Raw genomic sequence first — 12156 nt, forward strand, 5'->3', positions numbered from 1 at the left:
TAAAGTGCTAAAATCCAATATGGATTTTAAAAGGATATTTGGGTATTGCAACGCTGCACTGGGCCTTTCAATCAAACATAAAGGGTAGGTCACCCTAGGAAAGTCTGTGTGAGTCCCAAATGGCACCCTTTTCCCTTTATAGTGCACTACTTTGACCAAATGTAGAGCAATATATAAGGAATAGAGTGCCACTTGGGAAGCAGAGACAGTCTTTAGCTGGACAGTTTGGCTGGATAGATGCCATTTAAAATGGAAAACAATCTGTTCGATTTAATTGTGATTTGATGTTCAAAACATATTGCTCACAGTATGTCTGCTGCAGAGAGACGACAGAGAGCATGTGTAAATTATTTTTGATCAGTCATGGAAATAAAAGTTCTGAAAACACGTTGGCTACCTATTTAGAAAGAAGATGGAGAAAAAGCTATAGGATGAAAAGTTTTGGCACAGGTACAGCAGACTAGCACAAGCTAACGCTTCCTGTAACAAAATATTATTTAGAGTCAACAATATAACATTATCCAAAATAATATTGCAATATGTAACTGTATAGATTCCCCCCCATCACTACAGTTCATATGCCTACAGCTCTGCTTTGCACCATACGTAGGCCAAAGGATGGCAGATGGCGATATTGAGTAGTTTCATCTTACCGTCCAAAGGGAATGCATGCAGCCGGCTATACACACGTATCCCCCGTGAACCGGTTTGTACATAAAACCTTTTCCATTCAGGCTGCAAAGGAGTTGATTTCCTCCTTAACTCAGTTTAATGGCGAGAAGCCGGAAAGAAATGGGGAAAATAAGTGTACTTTCTTTATGAAACACCATTTTCCACCACCATGCTAAAGTAGCTAATGCCTAGCAATGCTAGTCCCGGATATTTTCCCTGTTTTTTTCTGCCTTCTCACCATTAAATCGAGTTATGGAGGAAATTGACAACTTTGCAGCCTGAATGGAGATTGTTTTATATACAAACCGGTCCACGGGGATACAAGTGTATAGTCAGCTGTATGCATTCCCTTTGGACGGTAAAATGAAACGACTCAATTTTGCCATCTGCCGGCCTTTGGGCTACACCAAACAGTGCCCTTCAATATTACTAAATTCATGATGATATCAGTACATCTAACTCAATATGCTATATTCAATCCTAATTGTCTGCAATAGATCCTTATTTTAATCCAACTTGACAACCATAACTTGCAGCAACAAGGCACACAAAACAAAACCCAAAAGTACAAGAGCACTTGAACAATAGAAAAAAAGGGGATGACGTTCATTATTGTCAAGCTATCAGTTCTGACACGGGTAAGGAAACAGATAGGAGCAGCAACAGTCTCAAACTAACTCATCATCATGGCTGAAACCGACGATGTGAGGTTGCTACTGAGGAGAAGAGGGCTTAGGGAGTGGAAAACCCTTCTGTCAATGTTACAAGCCCTGAGAAAAATACCTCCACCACCTACAGTAGCCGTCATGGTCATGTCGTTTGTTGCTAGTCTGAGCTCAGCCTGTTGGCCCCTCCCTGGCTGCAAATCCTCTGGTCAATACTGTCATGTTAAACAGATCTGTCCACTGAACAGCAGTGATATCACCATACATCTGACAGACATTACATGCCTTTAACTACAGTACCAGTCAAAAGTTTGGACACACCTACTTAAAAGAAAATTGTGACTAGATGTTTTGGAAGCAAGACTGTCATCCACACACACATCCACACACAGGCTGTATCACAACCAGCCGTGATTGGGAGTCCCATAGGGTGGCGCACAACTGGCCCAGCGTCGTTAGGGTTTGGCCGGGGTAGGCCGTCATTGTAAATAAAAAGTAGTTCTTAACTGACTTGCCTAGTTAAATAAAGGTTAAATAAAACAAATATTGAACAAATCCTGCCTATTGTATCTACACACTCAGCACTACAGGAAGTAAATGAAAACGTAGAGAAACAAGTGATGTTTGTGTTGCAAACACACAGGCACTAAAACAAACATGTTGCAGCTTCTTGAAATACACACCAATGAACACAAACCATTCCTTTGGAAATTAGGATCTCAGTGGCCAATACTACTGTATGCTACCAATACAGAACAGAGGCCAGAACTAAATTTGATCATCCTGTTATTGCTGCACAGCAGGAAATTCAAACTTGTAGTGTATTTGAGATTTAAAAGCTTATAAAAAGTTTGTAATTTCCACTTTAAAATGTCAGACTTTATTTGCGCTAATGAAAAATGTATCAACCCTTATAAAAAAAATGGCCATTCATTATAATCCACATTCTCTGTTGCTGCAGGATCATTTTCCTGCTGTAGCAAACTGCCTCAAATTAAGATCCTACATACTGAGAGAGCGAGAGAAAGAGAGAGAGTTCAGTAACAGACTTATAAATTCAAAATGTCATGTAAATTACAGGGTGCATTTCAGATTTGAATAAGGCGAGCTAACAAACTGACTCTGTTGTGTGTGTACCGGTTTCGTTAAACCCCGTACAGAACCTGTAGTGCTACTGCTGCCTACACATCACATCTCCCACTCAGCCAACACAAACCAAATCAGACACAAACACACACACAGACAGACACACATTGTGATGACAGTGAATGTAATGAGCTGTATCAGACACTCCTCTCCCGGCCGATCAATCATAGGCTATATTGGTAATAAGGCCTAATGAGCAGCAGCACAGTAGTTACGATTTGATGTGTTGTGGTGGGTACTACTAGTAAACAATGCCTGTATATTAGTCAATTATGGACTCATTGATTAATAATCTAGTGCACAGCCCTATATAGCATTATATAGCCAGAAACTAATTTTGCTGTGGTATTGTGGGTAGTACACAACGACTGTATCAAAGACTCAAAAACATGATCAACTACTGTTTTGCTGATGAATGCCCTGCTAAGTGCACAGCCACTCGGACAGTGACTACTGCTTTACTTGTGTTTTCTCACTAACCAAGACATGCAAGTATTGGGTAGCACTGTAGACAAAGCCTGTATCAAAGAGACTTGGCATGGTGAATTAAGGAATCACTACTTGCTGACTTCAAATAATGACATCACTCAATAGGCCCATACCACATTATACAAAATAGAACCTGTTTTAACACAGTTGCAGCCAACAGTATTTTTCAGTGACAACGTTTTTTTGGCATCCTCTTTCCATTTACACACAGGTGTTCGGAAACGCAGATACTGTAGCTAATTAGCACAGGTAGTGCACTGTTTTCTGTCGGCTTTCTGTAAACAAGCGTGTAATGTGGAAATATGGCCTTGTGGGAACCCTAAACCTATAAAGTTGTGTAGTAATTATTTTAGTATTATTATTATTATTATTATTTCTTGCTGATATGAAATATACTTTCCTTATGTTTCCAAAACCGTGTCGCAAGCAATGCGCTTTAATGTTTAGAGCAGGGGTGTCAAACTAATTTTGCCCTGGGGTCCACATTCTGAAGGTCTGGATGGACGCACTGAAAATTGGTTATATTTCCTTACTGTCAAAATTTGCTACATAAATATTTATTTTCGATGGTCCCTGAGTGTCTAGCTTTCATTTCGTTGATTATTAGCGAGCTGGACACAGTCAATAAACTATATGAATGTAGGTCCTACACCCCTAGTTTAGAGCAAGCGTCAGAGCGCTTAACAAAACCCCCGGCCAGAAGATATGATCATCAATAGGCGCTAAGGTAGTTAACGTATATGAATGGGCTAGGACATTGACAGAACATGCATAGGAAGGACGCATCATTCATTTTTTTGGGGTGGGGCTTGCCTGTTTTGCATGTTATTTTGGCATTAATACGTGTCACATATCAGTTTGCAAACAATGTAAATATATATATATATATATCACCAAGTTAATAAAGCCACATATAAGCATGGTTTCCTTTTTGTTTTCTTGAGTAAGGCAGCTCCAAAATGCAGGTGTTTCAGCCTAGCTCAGAGCTTTCTGTGGTGGTGGGGCAAGCCAGCAGAAAAGTGTTGCACCGTGATTGGCTCAGTGTTCTGTCACTCATGGGGACACTACGTCACAGTCAAGTCTAAGGGCAGAGCAAATATTCTAGCCCCTTGGGTGCTGCCATAGAGTTACATTAGAAGTGCCCATCTAAGAAGGCGTTTTGAATGGTCATCCAACTCGGAATTGTAAATCCGTCCTGTTTTCTAGCTACGACCTGAAGATTAATGACGTCATCATGATTCGATCATGTTTTTTTCCGAGTTCCTAGTTGTTTTGAAAGCACAATAAATCCCGAGAATGTCAGACTTTGATGACAAAATTTGCCCACAAAGGACCGCCGCGCCACCTTCCTGTCAAGTGAGCAACAGCACAACAAGGTGAGTCCAAAAATGTATTGTATGATGCTGCATAAATTATGTAATATGCCAGGGAGTTATGTATACTGTAGCTAAGAAAGTAATACTGTATGTTATTTAGTAAGATGTTAGTAGCCCATGTACCTCACCCTAATAATTTGGTCTATTTACCCCTCTAAATTTCACCTACTGTTCGGACTTGGTGGTGCACATGTAGCCTATAACCTGTTTTAGAGAAATGTAATCATCGAATATTGTAAGAGTTTTCATTGTTTGCTTATATGCCCCTTTTATTTATCCTACGGTTCTGACTTGGTGTACAGGGAGAACACTGTAAGAACGGACCATGTTCTGTATTCTGTCACTGTACATTTCAAAAGTGCTAAACACATATTATATTGACTATGTCCGTCCTAGCTCGCTCATTAATGTCTTAATCGAAATTACGGATTGCCTCTTATCTGCTTGTCGTCCCCTTATGCCATAGCTTGTACATCTCAATTGTCATTAGAAACCACATTTGTTTAAGCAAGTCAGCCAACATCAGCTATGTTTTCTTTAAAGGCTATGATGCTGAATTAATTGTTTTGCTGCCAGACAATGCTCCGCTGATAGTCAGGTGTAGCAGTGGTAAAATGTTGGGACTGCTGTTGGGACAGCTTTACTTAGGCCGTTTGTGGGCACCGTTTGTCACCGTTATAGTGCAATTCATGTATTGTTTAGTGTTGTGTAGTGGCTTTGCTGGCATGCATCCCACTTATTTTTTGTTTGTTGCCCCACCAAGATTTACATGCTAAAATCGCCACTGGGAAGGACAGTATACTGTTTTAGCATTCAGAACATTCTATATTACCTTGATATGCCAAAATTGTGAGTGCACAAATGGCTTTATCTATTGCAATAATCGCAGCTCGTAACATACACGTCAATTGAATGTCAAGGCGCTACTACATTGTAACAAAGGGTGGACATGATGTTCGTCCGCATGTAAACTTGTCTTGACGTTTCAGACAGAGAGAGAATAAAAGTGTGAAGAACAGACTACAGTATAGGCAACATGTACAGTGCATGCGAACATTAGTATACATCAGGTAGCCTAACGCATGAATCCAGGTTCTTTTGTTCCAAATGCTGCAATAGCATACACAATTGACCATACCCTATGCCCGTATAAGAGTAGGAAAGCTATGACAGGCATATGACATTGTGGGGTAAACAAATGTGTCCAATGGTATTTCAAAAAGTTTCACTCACCGAAATAATCACCGGAATAAGCAGTACGCCTGGACCAATATGTTTTGGAGAGCCCTCGAGCACAAGATTGATGTCCCAGCTGGAACCGTCGGTATTGTGACAGTGACACAGCGTTCAATCACTAACATAAAAGCCGAATAATATTGGCTACAACAACCGAAAATTACTTTATGTCGGACAACCGCTTTTATAAATCCAACATGAAACACGCCTTGTCCCCTATACTGTGCGCTGAAATTTGTCCCATCGTTCACACCCAATGATCTATATATACAGCAGTTGAATCTCAGGGGGCGCGGTTTTGATGCCACCGCGCCCACATCTTGGCACTCCCACACCTTGCAAAGAAATGCATTTATTCAAGGATATATTTTTTGGGCACGATTATTCTATTGTAGACACCATAATCCATACGTTTGAATTACATTAAGTGAGATAAACATAAAACAATGTATGCAAACATTTTCCTTAAAGTATCATTTTTAGAAAGTTATAATGTTACTGTCCCCACTACAACAACAAAATACTTAAATACATGTAATTCTGTCCTTGAAACATGTTTTATTGAAATACTGTAGAATTCCATTCATTCCAATAGAGGACTGCTTCTGCTGGGGAGTGCCAATATGGCCGATCGGTGCATTTCACTGTCAACTGCGTAGCATTAGAGATCCAGGGTTTATGTACATTATTGTTCACACCCTGTCTTCCGCAATTAATCTAACGCAACAGGCGTAAAATAAACGCCTGAAACTACACTGAACAAGAATATAAAAGCAACATGTAAAGTGCTGGTCGCATGTTCCATGAGCTGAAATACTATATTTTTCATATGCACATAAAATGCTTATTTCTCTCAAATGTTGTGCACAAATTTGTTTACATATCTGTTAGTGAGCATTTTATCCTTTGTCAAAATAATCCATCAACCTGAAACGTGTGGCATATTAAGAAACAAGTGCACCTTGTGCTGGGGACAATAAAAGGTCACTCTAAAATGTGCAGTTGTGTTACACAACACAATGCCACAGATGTCTCAAGTTTTGAGGGAGAGCCCAATTGGCATGCTGACTGCAGGTATGTCCACCAGAGCTGTTGCCAGAGAATTGAATGTTAATTTCTCTACCATAAACTGCCTCCAACTTCGTTTTAGAGAATTTGGCAGTGCATCCAACCAGCCTCACAACTGCAGCCCAGGACTTCCACATCAGGGAGGAGTGATTGGCTGGGCTGGCTCCCAAGTCGGTGGACCTGTATGTATGAACTCCCAGGTTGCGCCCCTTCCCAGTCATGAGAAACTCCATAGATTCAATTGACTGATTTCCTTATATGAACTGTAATTCAGCTAAATCTTTCAAATTGTTGCATGATGCGTTCATGTTTTTGTTCAGTATATATCCCCTACATACTGGTCTTATTGAGTAGGAAAAAAACGGTTGTCTTCGGCACTGTTCAACCAATCCCGTAAATGTGGATTGGTTGACCGGTAACAAGGGACACTCTTTTCACGCCACTTCGATACGAAGTGATTTTCCTAGCAGATTAGGAGAGCATTTTCGCTAACTATTTTCCTTAACCTCATGTCTCCAAACCTGCTACGTTAATTATCCTAACCTGCTGCATAAATGATCCTAGCCAGTCAGAGCTGCCAACTCTCACGTATTGGCCGTGAGACACACGCATTTGATGCTTTTTCTCACGTTTGGCACGTCTCATATATAACGCATTGAAAAGTACCGCTTTTATTTTTCGAATAGTTCCATTGTGTAGTCAGTGCGTGAACTTTTAAACTGTGCTCCAAATCGTTTTGAAATCGGAGCATCTGAACGTGAAATTGAACATCAGGAGCGGAACCTCTAGCATTGTCCTGTCTTGCCAGAACAATGTGAACCGTACATTTGAAGCATATGATTAGTCTAGTTATGTAAGGGATCAAGGGAATTGGGTGCATGTTTTAAAGAAACGCCCCTCGAGATTAGATTGGAGCTGAATTGAGAGATAGAACGTTCTCCGCTAAATGTATTAAACTGTAAAAAAGAGCAGCACGGTAGCGTTGTTTTATGTACAATGTTTCTCCCGTCCCTGTTATTTCACAATGCAGCCTTTTGACAGCATGTACTAAAGTCGATTTAATCCACACTTGGCTTAGTCCTCTCGTTTGGTGATTGGCATTTAGGCTGTAACAACGGTATGTTTTAGCAGGGAAATTTGGTTGGGTTACCTTATTTGTAACTATGTCCATTATTTTGTCAAACAGATTGTCAACAGAAAAGTGTAATTTTGATTCTAGAGAGGGGGACAATTAATAAAATAATAATTTGGTTAGGGTGTAGGGGCAGATTTTGTCATCTTATTTTATATATTTACTTTATTTAGTCTGATCAGTGGAACAATTATCATTCTTAAAATATAGGGTAATTACTATGCTTGTCAGGAAGAACACTACTGTTATTCCCCACACTTATTTTATTTTTCCACTTCTTCCCAATGTTTCCAGTGTAATCACATATTTGAAATAGGTATGCCTACTTGTGTCTTTGAAAATGTATTATATGCATTATTGCAGCCATTCATGGACAGCTTTGAGTAAGTCATATAAATAAGCATTGGATATTAAATGCTCCAGGAATCAAATATATTTTTGGACATTTTAGTATTTTGCACATACTAGGCAGAGATGGTAGGGGGACTCACAACTCATACACACATGATATTTTGTCTATGTAGAATAAGATTATGGTAAGTATCTTCAACTTGTAGGCATAAAGCACCTGGATATTGATGTTCATTACATTTTTCTTGAAGGTTGGCTGATTTTGAGAAACTATTGGAAACATAGATCAGGTGTGGCCAACCCTCCTGGAGAGCAAGCAGGATTTCCTTCCAGCCCTATTTTAAAGAGAGTTCTCCCAAATTGCAAAATACAAAATGTTTGTGTCCTTACCCTGAAAGCAGTCTATGGAAAATGAGTCTGCAATCTATGATTTGGTTACCCACTGCCATCAACCATTAATATAAAATGTTCCTGTGCAGGGCCTTGGTATAGTGGTAACACTCCCCGGCATGTGTTGCTTACAACTTTCCACCTGAGAACAGGGATCAATCCCTGCTTCCAACCTTGCCACTGTTTCTAGCATTTGCCTGTCTCCCTATCTCATGTCATTACTGTCTCAATAAAGTATCTAACCACAATTACATTATATATATATATATATATATATATAAATAAAAGTATGCAAATATAATATATTTATGTGATCAAAGGTGATGAAGTTTTTACTGCAATGGACTGCACATCTTTGTAGTTGCTCTTTACCAACTTCATCCTGCAGCCATCTCCTGCAATGTGGGAGGATCTATTGTCAACCAATCATTAGGATGTTTTTCTTTGACCATGCTAACATGACCAAAGACATGACTGAAACAGGAACCAACTTTGCCATGATTCATGTATAGAGTGGATATGAATGTGATATTTGAGACCCTCTCTCACTGATTGATTGTACAATGTAGGCCTATACACTATATTATACTTTACACACACTACTGTATATGATTTCAGTTTGTGAGTTTGTGATATGGGGTTGGAGCCATGTTCATTTCGACATTAAGAAAAACGTTTATAAACAAAGGCAACACTGCCATGTTGATCTGAGCCCTGTTTTTGGAAATCCACATTAAGGCCAATTTATACCCTATGGAAATGGACCCTATGCATCGTAGTGCAGTGTTGCAATGTTGTTTTTCGTCACAATTTTTTTTCTAACTGGAAATTGAGACCTGAGGTATCATTCCCAAAGGTCCAGGGTTCCGGTCTAGAAGCATGGTTTGGACTGCTCCTAGTTTTGCTTCGGTACTGCAGTTTAACTGACGCCCGGCCCAGAAAGACCATTTCCATAGACGGCCACATAGAGAAGTCAGATTTGAAAATTCCTAATAAGACACTTTGGTCATCCCATGTGTGCACAAAACATCCATTGAGTCAGAAAAATCATTGTCGCTGAGAAAAAAAATTATACTTAAATCACAGCAGAAATTCTTACCAATGCACGAGTCGCCCAGAAGTACCCCTGCTCTCAGCCCTGCAACTCCATCATCCTCCGCCCCATCTCTCAGGCCCAGCTCCAGTGGTCAAAATAGGAAGGATCCTTTGGAGTGATTGTCATTATTGTGATTTGTAAAGTGTGAATAAAAAACAGCAGTATCCAAACACCAAAACCAAGTGTGTACCTCACAACATGATAAACTGAACAAAAATATAAATACAACATGTAAAGTGTTAGTCCCACATTTCATAAGCTGAAATAAAAGATCCCAGACATTTTTCAAATGCACAAAAAAACATTTCTCTCAAATGTTGTGCACAAATTACAGTGCATTCAGAAAGTATTCAGACCCCTTGACATTTTACATTTTGTTACATTACAGACTTATTCTAAAATTGATTAAATTAAAGGTTTTCCTCATCAATGTCACGATTGTCGTAAGGAGTGGACCAAAACAGCGGGAAAATGTATACTCATCTTTTTTTATTTGAAGGAAAAACAAAATAAACACGTATACAAAACAAACGACTCCAAACAGTCCCGTCAGGTGCAACAAACACTAAACCAGGAAATAACTACCCACAAACCCCCATAGAACAAACACCCCTATAAATAGGACCTTCAATCAGAGGCAACGAGAAGCAGCTGCCTCCAATTGAAGGTCAACCCAATAAACACCACATAGAAATAGACCAACTAGAAATAACATAGAAATACACTAACATAGAACATAACCCAAACAACCCCGAAACACCCTAAACAAACACCCCCTGCCACGCCCTGACCAAACTACAATAACAAACAGCCCCTTTACTGGTCAGGACGTGACAATCAATCTACACACAATACCCCATAATGACAAAGCAAAAACAGGTTCAGAATTTTTGCTATTAAAAATTAAAAACAGAAATACCTTCTTTACATAAGTACTCAGACCCTTTGCTATGAGACTCGAAATTGAGCTCAGGTGAATCATGTTTCCATTGATCATCCTTGAGATGTTTCTACAACTTGATTGGAGTCCACCTGCGGTAAATTCAATTGATTGGACACGATTTGGAAAGGCACACACCTGTCTATATAAGGTCCCACAGGTGACAATGTATGTCAGAGCAAAAAACAAACCATGAGGTCGAAGGGATTGTGAAAGGTGAAATAAAAATAAAATAAATGGTGGCAGCATCATGCTGTGTGGATGGTTTTAAGCAGCAGGGACTGGAACACTAGTCAGAATCGAGGGAAAGATGATCGGAGCAAAGTACAGAGAGATCCTCGATGAAAACCTGCTCCAGTGCGCTCAGGACCTCAGACTGGGGCGAAGGTTCACCTTCCAACAGGACAACGACCCTAAGCACACAGCCAAGACAACGCATGGGTGGCTTCAGGACAAGTCTCTGAATGTCCTTGAGTGGCCCTGCCAGAGCCCGAACTTGAACCTGATCGAACATCTCTGGAGAGACCTGAAAGTAGCTGTGCAGCAATGCTCCCCATCCAACCTAACAATCTTGAGGATCTGCAGAGAAGAATGGGAGAAACTCCCCAAATACAGGTGTGCCAACCTTGTCATTATGGGGTATTGTGTGTATGTTGATGAGGGGAAAAAAACAATTTAATCATTTTTAGAATAAGGCTGTAACATAAAATGTATAAAAAGTCAAGGAGTCTGAATACTTTCGGAATGCCCTGTATAAAACAATAATCAACCAGAGGAAAGGAACATACAGTGTAAGTACAAACATGTTTTCTAAACCACAATCCAACATTTGAACATTTACTGTATGGTGCCACGTGTGATAGCAGCATCCTGGAATGAAACTCAAACAGCTGGTGTGAGGATGTAGTCCTTGTTGTTGTTGTTGCGGACGTGTACAGCAACTCTGGTTGCCCCGTCTGCCTACATGTTTCTTGCGTCTAGGAAGTTGGTGTCCACTTGTACCACCTGTCTCTATTCTCCTGGACAGAGGTCCCTAGTGGGTGTGGAGTGGTCAACAAATATGAGGTGGATGCACAGTGTTGATGACTCTGTGTTGTTAGTCTCTGTAGTGCAAAGCTAGTTGTGGAGGACCACGCAGCCCTTAACAATGCTCTCATCTTTTCTGGGGCAAATTCCAAGGCACGTCCCAGGATCCTCCATCTTACAGCAAGGATCCCAAAGCAGTTCTTGGACATTATTCTGGCTCTTGAGTAGCCGTAGTTCCTGGCAACATCAAGGCTAGAAGAACATTTGAATAAAATAAGCGTATCTATTAGTATTGAACAGGAAGGTTATCAAATGTGTTTTGAAACAACTGTGTAGCCTATGCTTTGGACATGTCCCCCATCCAGATCGCCAGATCACTTTTATGCAAGGCCTATAATCACATTGTCTGTATTGGTATAATTTTCACAGTAAGGGCTTTATTTGAACAAACTTAATACAGTGGCAAGAAAAAGTATGTGAACCCTTTGGAAATACCTGGATTTCTGCATACATTGGTCATAAAATTTGATCATCTATGTCACAACAATAGACAAACACAGTCTGCTTAA

The 12156-nt window shown here is 40.0% G+C and overlaps 1 protein-coding gene across 1 annotated transcript in view; it reads right to left on the bottom strand.

Moving 5' to 3' along the window:
* Positions 1 to 5874, bottom strand: part of LOC115148445 (calcium/calmodulin-dependent protein kinase kinase 1) — a 135946-nt gene extending 130072 nt beyond the window's left edge. The window contains exon 1 of the mRNA XM_029690337.1: positions 5582 to 5874. The gene's annotated coding sequence lies outside the window, so the exon portion shown is untranslated. The remainder of the gene's footprint in view (positions 1 to 5581) is intronic.
* Positions 5875 to 12156: the final 6282 nt, after the last annotated feature.

This window comes from Salmo trutta, chromosome 15 (assembly GCF_901001165.1).
Source record: "Salmo trutta chromosome 15, fSalTru1.1, whole genome shotgun sequence".
Lineage (NCBI taxonomy): Eukaryota > Metazoa > Chordata > Actinopteri > Salmoniformes > Salmonidae > Salmo > Salmo trutta.